At 43.0% G+C, this 13,917-nt stretch overlaps 1 protein-coding gene across 2 annotated transcripts in view; it reads left to right on the forward strand.

Annotated features, from left to right (window-relative positions):
• raraa (retinoic acid receptor, alpha a) overlaps positions 1 to 13,917 on the forward strand; it is a 167,281-nt gene that overhangs the window by 24,137 nt on the left and 129,227 nt on the right. The gene's annotated exons all lie outside the window — the stretch shown is intronic.

Genomic DNA, 13,917 nt, shown 5'->3' on the forward strand with positions numbered 1-13,917 from the left:
TCGTTATGACGCGTACAGAGACGTGATTGTTGGTCACCATAAGGAACAGACGGTTTCCGGTAATGTGATGTCAATATGATGATTGTGTTATATTGTATCAGTATACCTAATGTGTTTTTTTGCTGCGTTCTAAGTAACTTTTTATTTTACACAAGCGTTTGTTTTTATAAGGCGGTGCTCAATTTTAACAACATCCTTAACCTTTTGCGTTTTTGTTTTATTTAATGATGGAGCTCGGTTTTTACAATACCCACAACATAAAAAAACACCTCATAAAGTGTGGCGTTCGCAATGTTTTTTTTTTTATTTATTGCGTTTTAAAGTCAGTGGGTGTTAATCAGTTTACAGGGAGGAATCATGTTTGTATTTTTTTTTTTTTTTTTTTTAGAACAATACGGTGAGCGCTTCAATATTTCAATATTCGGAATCTTTGTATCGCTACAAAGCACCACTGGATTAATCGACGCACAAAAAAGGCGAGAGGGTGTAGCCGACAGTGCTGAGTAGTCTGCAGTTGCTCTTTGGGGGCGCCTCCTGACAGAAACTTGGCAGCCAGGAACAAAAACAAACTCCCTGCGGTGGGCAAGCAAGCAGGCTGGGCGGTGTACCCCCCGCCCTCCACCCTCACACATGTTACCATGCATGTTGGGTACAACTTCAAGTAGACCTTTCGAGGGAGATCTACCACCTGTTCTCCTTTGTTTGTCATTCATTATGCATGATTGTTGCTTATATATTTTACTGACTCCGCTTAAGTTTCCAAGAACCATTCTTCCCGCCGCGAGGGGGTTCCAAAATATTTGTGCCGAGTCAGCGAAAAGCTTTGGTAATCATGACGTAACTAGAAATGTTCTTGGAATCCAAAATACATTCTAAACATACCGTCCAGATTGTGTTCAGACATACGCACATGTGCGAATCCAAAGAGAACCCAAAATTGCTGAAACAGAGTCCTGACTACAGACTGTCTGGTCAAGTAATTGGACCGCTTTGTACATACGTGTGGGTTTGCATGTACGTTCTTTTTCATCGGCATCAGAGATTTTTCATAGCACCTCAGTTGAATTTCATATGCGCTGGTAAAAGCATTGACTTTTTAAGAGCGCTAGCATTCCCACATCATCCGAGTGCAATGTTTTCGACCACACTTTTAATAGCCGTGTCGATGGAGACCAGCCACAGAAAAGAAGGCATTGGCAAGCAAGGAGGCGGAGGTTCTTCTGACCCCTACAATTTATGCAAGGATGATTAAAGACGCTCGACATGCTCTACTGTTTTGTTTTAATGCACAAACTGCATGCAATATGTCGGGTATCAATGTGACAACTCTCTGTGGGACCATTTTGGGATCTTCCAGTGTTGCCAGCAGATGTCCTTGCCGATGACTCCTCTGCTGTGTGCCACTTATAGTTTGTCTGATTTGTAAATTGGAAATATGCTACTGGAGTTTAACTTGATGTTATTGTCATTATTAAGTTACTAAGAGGACTACTATGTTTTTCATTGTAAACCTTTCATATTGCATTATACCACACGGATACCGTAAATTCCGGACTACTGAGTACATCTGCATAGAAGCCGAACCAAGCTTTATTTTTTTCCATATACTATAGACCGCACTTACAAAGTGTCTACAAGTGTCCACGTTGTAACATGGGATATATATATATATATATATATATATATATATATACACAGGAGGACACACTGTAAACCTTGCAATCCTACCTACACTTGGTGTTCCCGGCATCACTACTTCACTCCGCAGTCCAATCAGAAACTGTAGTAATTCTACACTTCATCAAATCTATGGATTGTGAGGTCAAAACACGTGATTTTTCAAATGCAAATTTGAAGTATTTTGGGAACTGTTCTTTCAGCCATAAATTAGTCGCATCATTGTTGAAATTGCATGGTTCAAAACATGTCAAAAAAAGTACCGTCTTGTACTGTAGTCCAGAATTTACAGTAGTCGCCGTGTCATCCAAATGCAGGACCCGGTCACAGGGATGGGGGAAGAGCCGATTCGGTATCTGTACCATAAATTGCTGATACCACTTTCGGAGAAATCCAATCCAGACGGTATCCCTGGCTGCAAAATGTAATAGCTAGTGTAGCTAAAGTATGTCCTTCCAAAGTGCAGGGCCGCTCTTCTAAGTTACTAATCCTTGCCTCCGTGGCGGCTAAATAAACGACATTTCTTACACGGATCGTTATCACCGGAGGAGGACGAGGAATCGCTGAGCTAAGACAAACAACCTTGAATGTACAGTAGCGGAAACAGAAGAATCGCTTTGTACACTTTGACAGATCGTGGAAAGTAATCAGCCATGAACAGGCAATTAGCAATTACTTAGATGAATTGAGTCAAGGTAGAGAATATTCACTGTATTCACTTCAGGTCTTATTTTTTGGATCGGAGGATTTGAGTCAAGACATTCTGACATTTGCACTCTTCAGTTATTGTTTGGTGTTATTTGATGGATTGGATCAGAGGTAGGGAACCGATGGCTCGGGAGCCAGGTAGGGCTCTTTTGATGACTGTATCTGGCTCTCAAGCGTTTCTTACCACAATAAAAATGTATTTTTGCTAACATTTTAAAGTAAACATCACAGAAATGACTGTTAAAAATAATCAACAACTTTCTTATGCATTTTAATCCGTCCATCTCTTTTCTACTGCAATACGGCCGACCATATCCATCTTTCCTGATGATATTTTCCAGGTCAAACACCAAAACTCGATTATTACTGGGTAATGCGGTAGTCTACCTCGGTCATTGAGATGTCAACATGTAAATGCAAACTTTCCTCCTTTAGTCAAATAGTCACCTAGCTAAAGCTGCAGAACCAAGCCTTCTGGTGAAGATGGCCAAAAGAATGAAATATACGGAGTATGGTGCAAAACCATGCAGCAGCAGAAGTTGCATTAATGGCAGCAAGTATTTGATTTATTATTAGACACTGCGCTGCTCACGAAAGTGTGCTGGCCACACCCCATTGGCGTGGGGTAGTGTGCCTGGTCTACGTAATTAGAGCCCATTATATCTAAAACTGTTGGTCTTACATAAAAATGCACACATTTTATTGCATTCAATGTTTAAAAAAATGTATATGGCTCTCACAGATACACATTTTAAAATATCTGGCCTTCATGGCTCTCTTAGCCAAAAAGGTTCCCGACCCCTGGATTGGATGGTTGAATTATTAGCTGTGTCTAAGGAAGAAACTGCCAATGTTGCATTTTTTTTTTCTTCTTTGAACAAGCAACCGAGTTGCCTCAGTAACCACGATAGCCTGGTCACACTGCTGTATGATGGCATGGCACTTTTCAACTATGTATGTGCATTGTGCCCATGCTGCAAAATAGTGGCAGATGTACCGAGGATCATGTAGCACAGGAAGTGGGCCGGTTATGTCACCACCACCAAACCATTTGTGTAAGCATCATTTTGACATCAGCCTGTAAGGAAAGACCTCTGTGGCTGCCACTGCAGATTCTACACTCTTTATTTGTCACGTGTATACAAAAATAAAAAAAAATGCACAGCAGACCACATGCTGTGAATCGTACCAAAAACAAACACACGCAAGAAGAAGAGAGGTGTTTTTGAAGAAACTCTGAGGATTCCATTGAAGACGAGATGAGGATGTGCCACCTGCAGATCTCTCGGGATGCCATTAGTACAATACATTTCATACCCCAGCATGGCTTTGTTACTGTTGTTGTGTTAAGCACTCACACGGAGGAAAACCTCCCACCAATAAGCTACAGAAGACAGCATCAAGAGCTTCAGATGAACACCCTCCAGCACACACACACACACACACACACACACCTCCTTTTCCCCAGGTCCCGCTAGACCCATCTCGGTAATGGCCCCCCATCGATCCTGAGGCCTCCTTGTCCACACTCATTGCCCATCGATCGGCACCTTGCAAATAGTCTCGGAGGGCTGCTTCGCATCCTGTAGCTCACCTAGTGTGTGGTGTGTGTGATGTGTGTGATGTGTGTAAAACAAGGGTGATGTATATTCAAAGAAATAAGCCTCTTTCTGCATGTCTGCTTCAGCGTATGACGCTTTTTTTTCACACTTCCAGTACAGTTCACTTTGTGTTGACAATGACATTTTTATCACCAGACCACAAGAACTTGTGTAGAGGCTTTGTGCAGTTTGCTCTGAGGTTTGTCTGAAGCGTTGATATAACATTACCCAATTTGCTGATGGCTTGAAATGAATGAATTTTGTGTTACCGTTACAATGGTAATGGTTTAATTTCATTTGAACATGCATCAGATTACAATTGAGTGCATCCCATAATCAGTTCACAGTTCCACATGTCCAAAAAGGAGTAGGAAGAAGCAAAGCTTATTAAATCCTACCCCTCCATCTGGTACTTTTACAATCGGTAACTGTTACATTTGTTCACTTCCTGCTTTCCTAATATATTTTTTATTATTATTTTTTTAATTTCATTTTTGTCATATACCAAAGTATGAGGTGATATGACCATACAACGACATAATCGGTACCATAGTAACTAATTTTGCATTATGTTAATTCCTTAATTAAAGTATTATACGGACTAAAATATAAGACGGAATAAAAACTGATAACGAAGTCACCACATTTTGCCTCTGTTTTCATATAATGTGGCACGCAACAAAGAGCTGTTTGCTCTGTGTGGTATCATGCCGTGAAATCGCAAAGATGGCACCGCACGACTGCAAAATAACCCGCCACGGGGCAAGAGAAAACTATTGAATTCAATCTCTGTGTGTAAATTCTCTATTAAATGTATTTTATGTTTGTATTTTTGGGTGTCTGAAATTGAATGAATGTTATTTTTCTATGGAAAAAAAATCGCCTTGTTTTTTTACTGTCATCTTATATTCAGATCAATACAGTATGTCCAAACAGCGTCTTAGATCCTTTGCCCCATCAGCAGCGGTCTCGAACCGTTGCACCATAAACCTAAATGAAGACAAGACAGAATAAGAAAAGACTCCAATGCCTTCCCAGATGAAACCGTCAAGCCACGTGAAAACTTTGCTTATTATTGTTACTGTTTGATTTATTAAAGCCCTCTATCTGGGTCAAGCACCCCCCCCCCCCCCCCCGCCCCCCACCCCAACACACACACTCCTCATTCCTCTCTTCCTTCTCCTTTCCACCTAAATAAGTGCCCACCCCCCACATCTCTTCCCTTTGTCTCTCATCTGGTTTTCTGTTTTTGTTAAAGCAGGGTTGATTAATGGTGCCACTGACAAAGGGGTTGCAGTCTTTGATAGGGCCTTCTAGATAAACCAAAACACATGTGCTCCGGACAACCCTGGGGGAATCCCTGAGGAGCTTGGCAGAGACCGGGGGGGGGGGGGAGTGGACATAAACTACAGTAGTCACTGATGTCTTCACGCTGATGAAGGGCACTTCCTGCTCAGCAAAAATTCAAAGTAGAGAACCAAAACCTCCTCTGGTTAAGGAGTTTTAAATGTAAAATGTTTATACATTATTTGCAGTTTTCTACAGCCGCATTGTGTAGTTTTTCCTACAGATTAGTACCCTTCAAGTGTCTTGTGGGAGAGAAGTGCTCTATTGAAAAATACAGAAGCTTATTTGAATGTATTGAGAGATTGATTGGGAAGTGTGCTTCGCTAAAGAGACACACCCGTCTAATTTAAAGTCAATTAAGATGATGAATGCTATGTTTCTGCTTGATTGGATTGCCAAACGTAAAGGTATTCAGTCGAAATGAATCCAGTAAATGAAATGGAAACGAACAGGACGTCCCTTCCCTGTCTAAACCTCATTCTTACACCAATAGAGCCTCCACCCATGCCTTCGGTGCCAGTGCCAAAGTAAGCAGGGATTTGGTGTTGGTCAGGAGGTCCGACAAATCCAGGAGACCATGCAGCCGGTCAGCAAGGTCACCGTCCAACAGCAACACCACCAGAACTTCTCCACACCCAGAGGAAGGGTGGATGGAGGACTTCTTCTAAAGCAGTCCGCCGCAGTCATTCACTGCTCCGCCCCCCTCCCTCCCTTTTTCCCTCAGCTTCCCCATGGGATGATCTTGAGGCCTTCCTCTGGGCTGTATGGGGATTAACTGTGGCTTGTGGACAGCCAGGCAAGGAGTCAGTCAGCGAGCAGCCATGCAGCGACTGAAGGCATCCAGCTCGACTTGCAGCCAGGGCTACCAGGAATCCACTCTTTTGTCCCGTCCACTCTATTATTATTGTTGCTTTACTGGGAGGCCTTGTTAGACCAGTGACCTGTGCACGGTCACTAGGAAATAGTTTGAGAAAAGCCTTGCCAAATCCCCGAATGTTTGACACACATTGGCGTGATTTTTAAAAGCTGATGAGAAAATGCACTAGGGACTGTTAACAATAGGCAGCGCCATTCGCTTTGAATCGGGGCCAGGTTTCTTTTAAAAACAATTTCACCTTGCGTCTCACAGTCCGAGTGCAAGAGTGGAAGGTCGTTGCTTTTTGTTTTTGCAGCAGCAGAACCGGTTCTGCAGAACACAACAGCTGAACTATTTAGCAAAATGTAATAAGTTAGGTCGGCCGTTGTCGTCTCAGGACAGTTAATCGATGGCAACTAGACTGTTCGGGTTTCGCCTCTCATCCGAGTTCAACAGGACACACGCCAGTCAGACTAGATAGGACAGCTCTGGTCTGAGAACTCGGTGCAAGATCTACTCTATTTATCCTCTAAAGGAGGAGGCAGGTCCAGACATGAATGGTTGGCTCTGTAGTGGTGTCAAATGGCGATTGTTAGGCTACAATGGAATGGGGGGGGGCTCTGCCTGCCAACGACGGTTGTTTGGGTGCTGTCACCTTCGTTAGCATCCTATTCAGATGTAATGATGGTTATGGACCCACCTGAAACCAAGGTGGTTGTGCTGTTGAACTGTTAGAAAGTTCCTTTCAGGACGGTATTGTATGTAGGAGAAAGGTGGTGTTGTAGACCCCCCCCACCCTCTGTGTTAGAGATGACTCCACAACCTTACCATAGATGGCTTCCCTTCACTCCTTTTTCAAATCAATCCTCTTCTAAGTCCAGAATATGTTCATTTTTGTCCGTAATCGTGTGTTCTTTCCTTTTGAGGTGCAGGTAGACTTGCTTGGTTTCCTTAATGTAAAAAATGGTGCATTCCTCAGTGGGTGTCTTGTCTTTGGGATGTACCAACCTCTGTCTCAACGTGTTACCAGATGTGATGTTCTGTGGTATGTTGTGTTTGTTGAAAATCCTCCTGGGTTTCTCAGATAGACCTGAGACATACAGGATGACAATCGCATCTGCTACTGTTGTCTTCCTTATCCACTTGGGTATCCTTATCCACTTATCCACACCAACATGGAGGTCCCTGCCATCTGCAATGTGGACGTCACAGTCCAAAACAACTTGATATCTACTGAGTTGATGTCCTCAGTGAAGGCTAGCACATCTCGGTTTGGAATTTCTGACCCATGTGTCATCCGCATAACTTGGTACTGTTTCCCTAAAGGACTTCCGAGCCCTCCTTTCCGTGTCCTCCATGTAGAGGTTGGCCATGATAGTGGATACCGGTGACCTCATAGTACAAACATGCGTTTGTCTGTAAAAGGTTCCCATGAATTGAAAATATGTGGTATTGAGGCAACGTTCCAACAAATGACACATTTGGTTCTGGGTTGAGTACGGATCTGTCTTGGAGGTTGTGGTCAAGGTGTAAACGTTGTCTCACAGTTTCCCCATTGCATTCTGGGTTGGGACACAAGTCCATTGAGTTTTGGATGTAATGCAGTGTTTAGTAAGTCAAGTCAATTCGCCTCTTTTTTGTGTTTATGCTGTTGGATACAACTGGAAGCGTAACATTTTCTAAAATGTCAATGGCTGATTCACAATTCAAATGAAAAGGGAAGTAATTTATTGTGCCTAACTTGTGGCTTGTATCACTTTCCATTGTCATCGCTTTTATTACCACCCGTCTCTAGTTACCTGAAGATGTGTACTCTTTATCTCCATCTCCGGGGGGGCATTTGTTCTTCTGATAATTTACTGGATTTGTCCGCCTTGTTCTCACTTCTCATCATCTCTGGTTGCTTGTGTGTCAGATTTAGTATGCGCCCCAAGGCCTTAATGCCCTGGCATGCTTGTGTTGGATAACGTGGAAGCACTTAACACTAAACCTACCATGGAGGGTGCACCTCAACCCCCATTGATCCCTCCCTGGAAGGCAGAAATGAATCTGTTCCACAATTTGCTTGTATATTATTCCCATAAAAGAGAATAACATGTGTCAATATTGGTATGAATGTAAGACTGAATTAAGGCTGCACGGTGGACGAGTGGTTAGACCACACAGCTAGGAGACCCGAGTTCAATTCCACCCTCGGCCATCTCTGTGTGGAGTTTGCATGTTCTCCCTGTGCATGCGTGGGTTTTCTCCGGATACTCCGGTTTCCTCCCACATTCCAAAAACATGCTAGGTTTGTCTATATGTGCCATGTGATTGGTTGGCCACCAGTCCAGGGTGTACCCCGCCTCTTGCCCGAAGACAGCTGGGATAGGCTCCAGCAACTTCCGCGACCCTCTTGAGGAAAAAGCGGTAGAAAATGAATGAATTATTAACAACAGGGGCTGCATGGCTGTCGAGTGGTTAGCGCGCAGGCCTCACAGCAAGGAGACCTGAGTTCAATTCCACCCTCGGCCATCTCTGTGTGGAGTTTGCATGTTCTCCCCGTGCATGCGTGGGTTTTCTCGGGGTACTCCGGTTTCCTCCCACATTCCAAAAACATGCTAGGTTAATTGGCCACTCCAAATTGTCCATAGGTATGAATGTGAGTGTGAATGGTTGTTTGTCTATATGTGCCATGTGATTGGCTGGCCACCAGTCCAGGGTGTACCTCGCCTCTCGCCGGTAGAAAATGAATGCATGCTGTAAAAAAATGTGGCTGTCTGGAGCTAACATTGCTATGCTAGTATAAACACTCGTGTCCCCCCCCCCCCCCAACAGTCAAACGATACAGTATTGATATATCATCATTGTCAATTTCTAACGTGTCTCCTGATGTACAGGAGCTATTTATTCCGCGACACTTCCTGCATGGCGAGCTGATCAAATAAGAGCAGGTGAGAGCAGAGCGTCTGCATGCATCAGTGTCATGTGACCCGAAGCGAAAGTCAGACCGCTTATTGCAAGCAGGTCATGCTTGACATTTAGGATTCATGTGGTCGTAGACCCGGCGGGGTCACTGCCGGTAGGGAGGCTGCTGAGAGGTTCATTCCTGCACACACGGTCCCATCTGTGTAACAGGACACTAGCAAAACAGTGGCACACATATACATCAGTCACTCGCTAGAAAGGAAAGACAGAGTAGCATCCCACAGGTTGGACCACATAGGTGGCCTGACATGCTGAAAAAAAAAAAAAAAAAAAAGACAAATGGGTTCAGTATGTGGTTTCACTATGAGAGGCGGCATACACAGGAAGTACTATAATTAGATTATGCGGGTACATATAGTTTTCCGTGGATGTTTTGCACATCGTGTAGCTTCACAAACATGGCGGCACATTGTTAAGCGGGTGTCCTGTGTTCACCCACCGGTCAGCAACAGGAGGCTACTTTATACGCTGCCTCTGACAGCTTTGTGGTAATAATAGAGCGCCGGGCCCCGCTAGTGCAAGTGGCATGCTCAGTCAAGTGAGACTTTGCCTAAGAGAACCCACTTCCACACACGCTGGAAAGGCAGCCAGCATCGCACCTAATGAGACCACTGGGAGGGTGGAAACGCAGTAGAGAAGAGGCAGAGAGACAAGCGGTGAGAAGTGATAGGACAGTTGAGGTGTGGAGTGACTGAAGGGAGACAAGGGAACCTCATTTTTTTTAAAGAATTGGGAGGTGATGGGAAATTGTATTTACGTTCTGAACTCCTGTTTCAATGCAGGTTGCAGTTATGTCATGCATGCACTTCATTTAGACATGACCGATCAAAAAACCCGCACAAAGTTGGACTGGGTAAAACATATGCAAGTTTGTGTGACAAAATTTACGGGGGGGGGCAGACTATATATTTTACACGTAACAGTCCACCTGGTATTATTGTATCTATAAAATTGTCATGCAATCTGCTATTATTATTTATTATTTTATAATAATTAAAAATAATAAATAAATAAATAAATTATAAATAATTATTTTATTTTTAATTTATATTTAAATATTTTAAAAATAATAAAATATTATAATAATTACAATAAAATTAAAATAATAATTATTATATTATTATTATGTAAAATATGCAAATATAACAATAATATTATATATAATTAATATAATAATTAGCATTAATATAATAATTATAATAATCATAATAGTTCTCATAATAATTATAATAATCTAATAATCTAATAATAATTATTATTATCATTATAATAATAATAATAATTATTATTATGATTATTATGTGCTTGTGTCCCTTTTTTCAGGAGCACTTTGTAAACAACAGACCATGTCAAAAAACAAAATTGATAAAACCATCAAAAGGTTGGCTCAGGCCATGATGCCAGGTTGTATGTTGAGTTTAAATGAAATACTTTGGAAAGATTGGGCGGGCCGTATTCAAACACTTGGCGGGCCGGATGTGGCCCCCGGGCCGTACTTTGCCCACCCCTGGGCTAGAGTATGTTTTGCATAATTTTTGCATTTCATGTATCTTTAAATGATTGAAATGAGCTCTCGTGTAGTCTCACTTTGTCCAGCAGGGGGCATTATACTGTACTGTACTGTATACACTATGTTCATGAAGGGTACAGTGTTTTAGCTACATATACATGCCGTAAATGTGAAATATGTATATTTATAATGCCGTTGCAGCCTGCTCGGGAAGGCTGAGAGGAGGAATCATGTTGTTCATAATGTTTTTTTCCCCCTCTTCAAACCTGCATGTAATTAAGCCTGGGAAAGCAGCCAGCAGCCAATATGGAATAAACCTTCTTTAATAACTTTTATACTGCAGCGGGGGCCAAACGTGAATAATCACACATTACACGAGCTAACTTCATCACATCTTGTACAAATACAATCCATTCTAACTTGTAAAGCACACGCCGCCGTGTGTGTGTGTGTGTGTGTGTGTGTGTGTGTGTAGAGACGGCACATATACACACATATACACACATATACACACTGTAAACATGCAACTTGTTTACAAGACGCTGTCAGCTGCGTGTCCTTATGATGAATAAACAGGGATGGCTCTGCTTTTTAATGATGGCCTGCACGCTTGAATATTGACAGAAAGATTGAAAACATTCTCAAGGGCCCATCCAACATGACGTATGGCTATACCCCCCCTCTCTCCTTCCTTCCTTCCTTCCTTCCTTCTCTCATCCCTTCATTTCTACCCTCACCACTCCAACACCTCTTGCCTGTGCTTTTATTTATCTTTAGACAGCATAAACACATTTATCAGCAAGCGTGGACCAATAGGGAAAACATCAGTAACATAGGCGAAAGGAAGCCGAGAAAATGGCATAATAACGAGAAAAGAAAAGAATGTAAAAAAAAAAAAAAAACCTTTGGGGAGAGCTGAAGGCATCCATAATGCGGAGCGCCAATAGGGAACAGGTTGTTTTCGGGGGGCTTTGCTTGAGCTATAAGCGTGGAAGCTCATCACGTGGTAGCAGGGATATATATATATATATATATATATATATATATATATATATATATATATATATAGTATATATATTCCTACAACAATGTGCACTTTTCACTCGGAAATAAATGTTTACACAAACTGCAATCATTTAGTGATATTGTTTCACATGACAATTAGCAAATGAGCGACTTTCAGGGTGTAAAGGTGATGGCTGTTTACCCAAGGCGAATAAATGTCTGAGCTGACGGATGTCAAGGCTAATTGATTCATGCATTTGTCGTTGTACAGATTGATTGACATTTTGCCTTGCTGGCTTCTTCATTTCTTTTTTTTTTTTTTTTTTTTTCCTCTAAACCACATCTCGTGATTACTTGTAAATGTGTAATCTTGCCGGGTGTGTATGAATGTGCAAGGAGGGTGGGGGGTTGACAGTACTGTAGCACCCCCCCCCCCCCCCCCCCCCCCCCGCTCCCGTGCTGATAAATGTATTTTCCTTAAAGGAGTTTCTTTTAATGTGGCTTTGTGTGTGCGGCGTGCTAATGCAGTGCGGTGCTAGTGTGCTAGTGCTTCGGGGGGGGGGGGGGTTCCAGGCAGGCAGGCAGACTCGTAGGCAGGCCCACAACCTCGACCCCGACATCATTTGTTTGCACGAGGCCCCGTCAGCGCCTGTCGCTAGGCCCATGATGAAGTGTCAGTTGGTAATTGTCCCCACGAAGCATCCACATCTCACAGGGGTGATGTGGTAGTGGGGGGTGGGGGGGCTGACAGAGAGAGAAATGACACAAGGGGCTCCTCCTATTCTCTCTTGCTGTCCTTCGCTTTTCAGTGCTCCCCCATGCAGATTTTCCTTGCACGTTTCCTCCATCTGCATGTGAAGCTGTACACTTGTGGCTCCCCGTTGCAACATAACACGTGTTTTGCACAATCGCTACACACAAATGTACTGAAACTCTGCTTCGAGCGTGGCGCAACCTCCGCTATTCATCAGGAACTTTGTGCTATTGTATTTACTTACTTTGCAAGTCCTGGTGTGGTTTTACATCATGAAAAGTTTAATGAAAGCCTTTTTTTTTTTTTTACCAAAACAATGGCTCCCGCTAATGAGATTTAGCATGGCTTCCCTATCGATCGGACCGTGTCTTTATGTTAGGAAAAGCTTTCATGCGCTATTTATAGTGCTGGTTCTAATACGTTGCTGTTGGAGGGGACTTTAATCCAGCTCGCCCCGGGCTCCTGTGCATTAAACCCTGATGGGGGTATCAAGTCGGAGCTCAGCAGGAGCTTTTTGATGAAAGCCAACAAAGAGAAATTGAATAGAACACAAATATCATCAAATGAGTGTGGAGAATGGATGCAAGCATGTAAGGGAGGAAACTACCTTTCGCGTTTTTGTTATGATTTGGTTACGCTATTTGTCTGCTAACTGGTGAAAAACACTTCTCCTGTTAACTAACAAATAACTAGTTAGTTGCTATGTTGTTAATAATTCATTCATTTTCTACTGCTTATCCTCACGAGGGTCGCGGGGGGTGCTGGAGCCTATCCCAGCTGTTTTCGGGACGAGAGGCGAGGTCCACCCTGGACTGGTGGCCAGCCAATCACAGGGCACATATAGACAAACAACCATTCACACTCATTCATACCTATGGACAATTTGGAGTGGCTAATTAACCTAGCATGTTTTTTGGAATGTGGGAGGAAACCGGAGTACCCGGAGAAAACCCACGCATGCACGGGGAAGAACATGCAAACTCCACACAGAGATTGAACTCGGGTTTCTTAGCTGTGAGACCTGCGCACTAACCACTCATACACCATGCAGGCCTACATTGCAAATTTATTGTTGTAAAACTTTTCTCATGCACGGCGGTCGAGTGGTTAGCGCTCAGACCTCACAGCTAGGAGACCAGGGTTCAATTCCACCCTCGGCCATCTCTGTGTGGAGTTTGCATGTTCTCCCCGTGCATGCGTGGGTTTTCTCCGGGTACTCCGGTTTCCTCCCACATTCCAAAAACATGCTAGGTTAATTAGCCACTCCAAATTGTCCATAGGTATGAATGTGAGTGTGAATGGTTGTTTGTCTATATGTGCCCTGTGATTGGCTGGCCACCAGTCCAGGGTGTACCCCGCCTCTCGCCCAAAAGACAGCTGGGATAGGCTCCAGCGACCCTCATGAGGAAATAGAAAATAGAAAATGAATTAGTAGAAAATGAATTAATGAACTTTTCTCATGAAAAATATATATGATTTTCAAAATTAAGAT

This window comes from Doryrhamphus excisus, chromosome 22 (genome assembly GCF_030265055.1).
Source record: "Doryrhamphus excisus isolate RoL2022-K1 chromosome 22, RoL_Dexc_1.0, whole genome shotgun sequence".
Classification (NCBI taxonomy): domain Eukaryota; kingdom Metazoa; phylum Chordata; class Actinopteri; order Syngnathiformes; family Syngnathidae; genus Doryrhamphus; species Doryrhamphus excisus.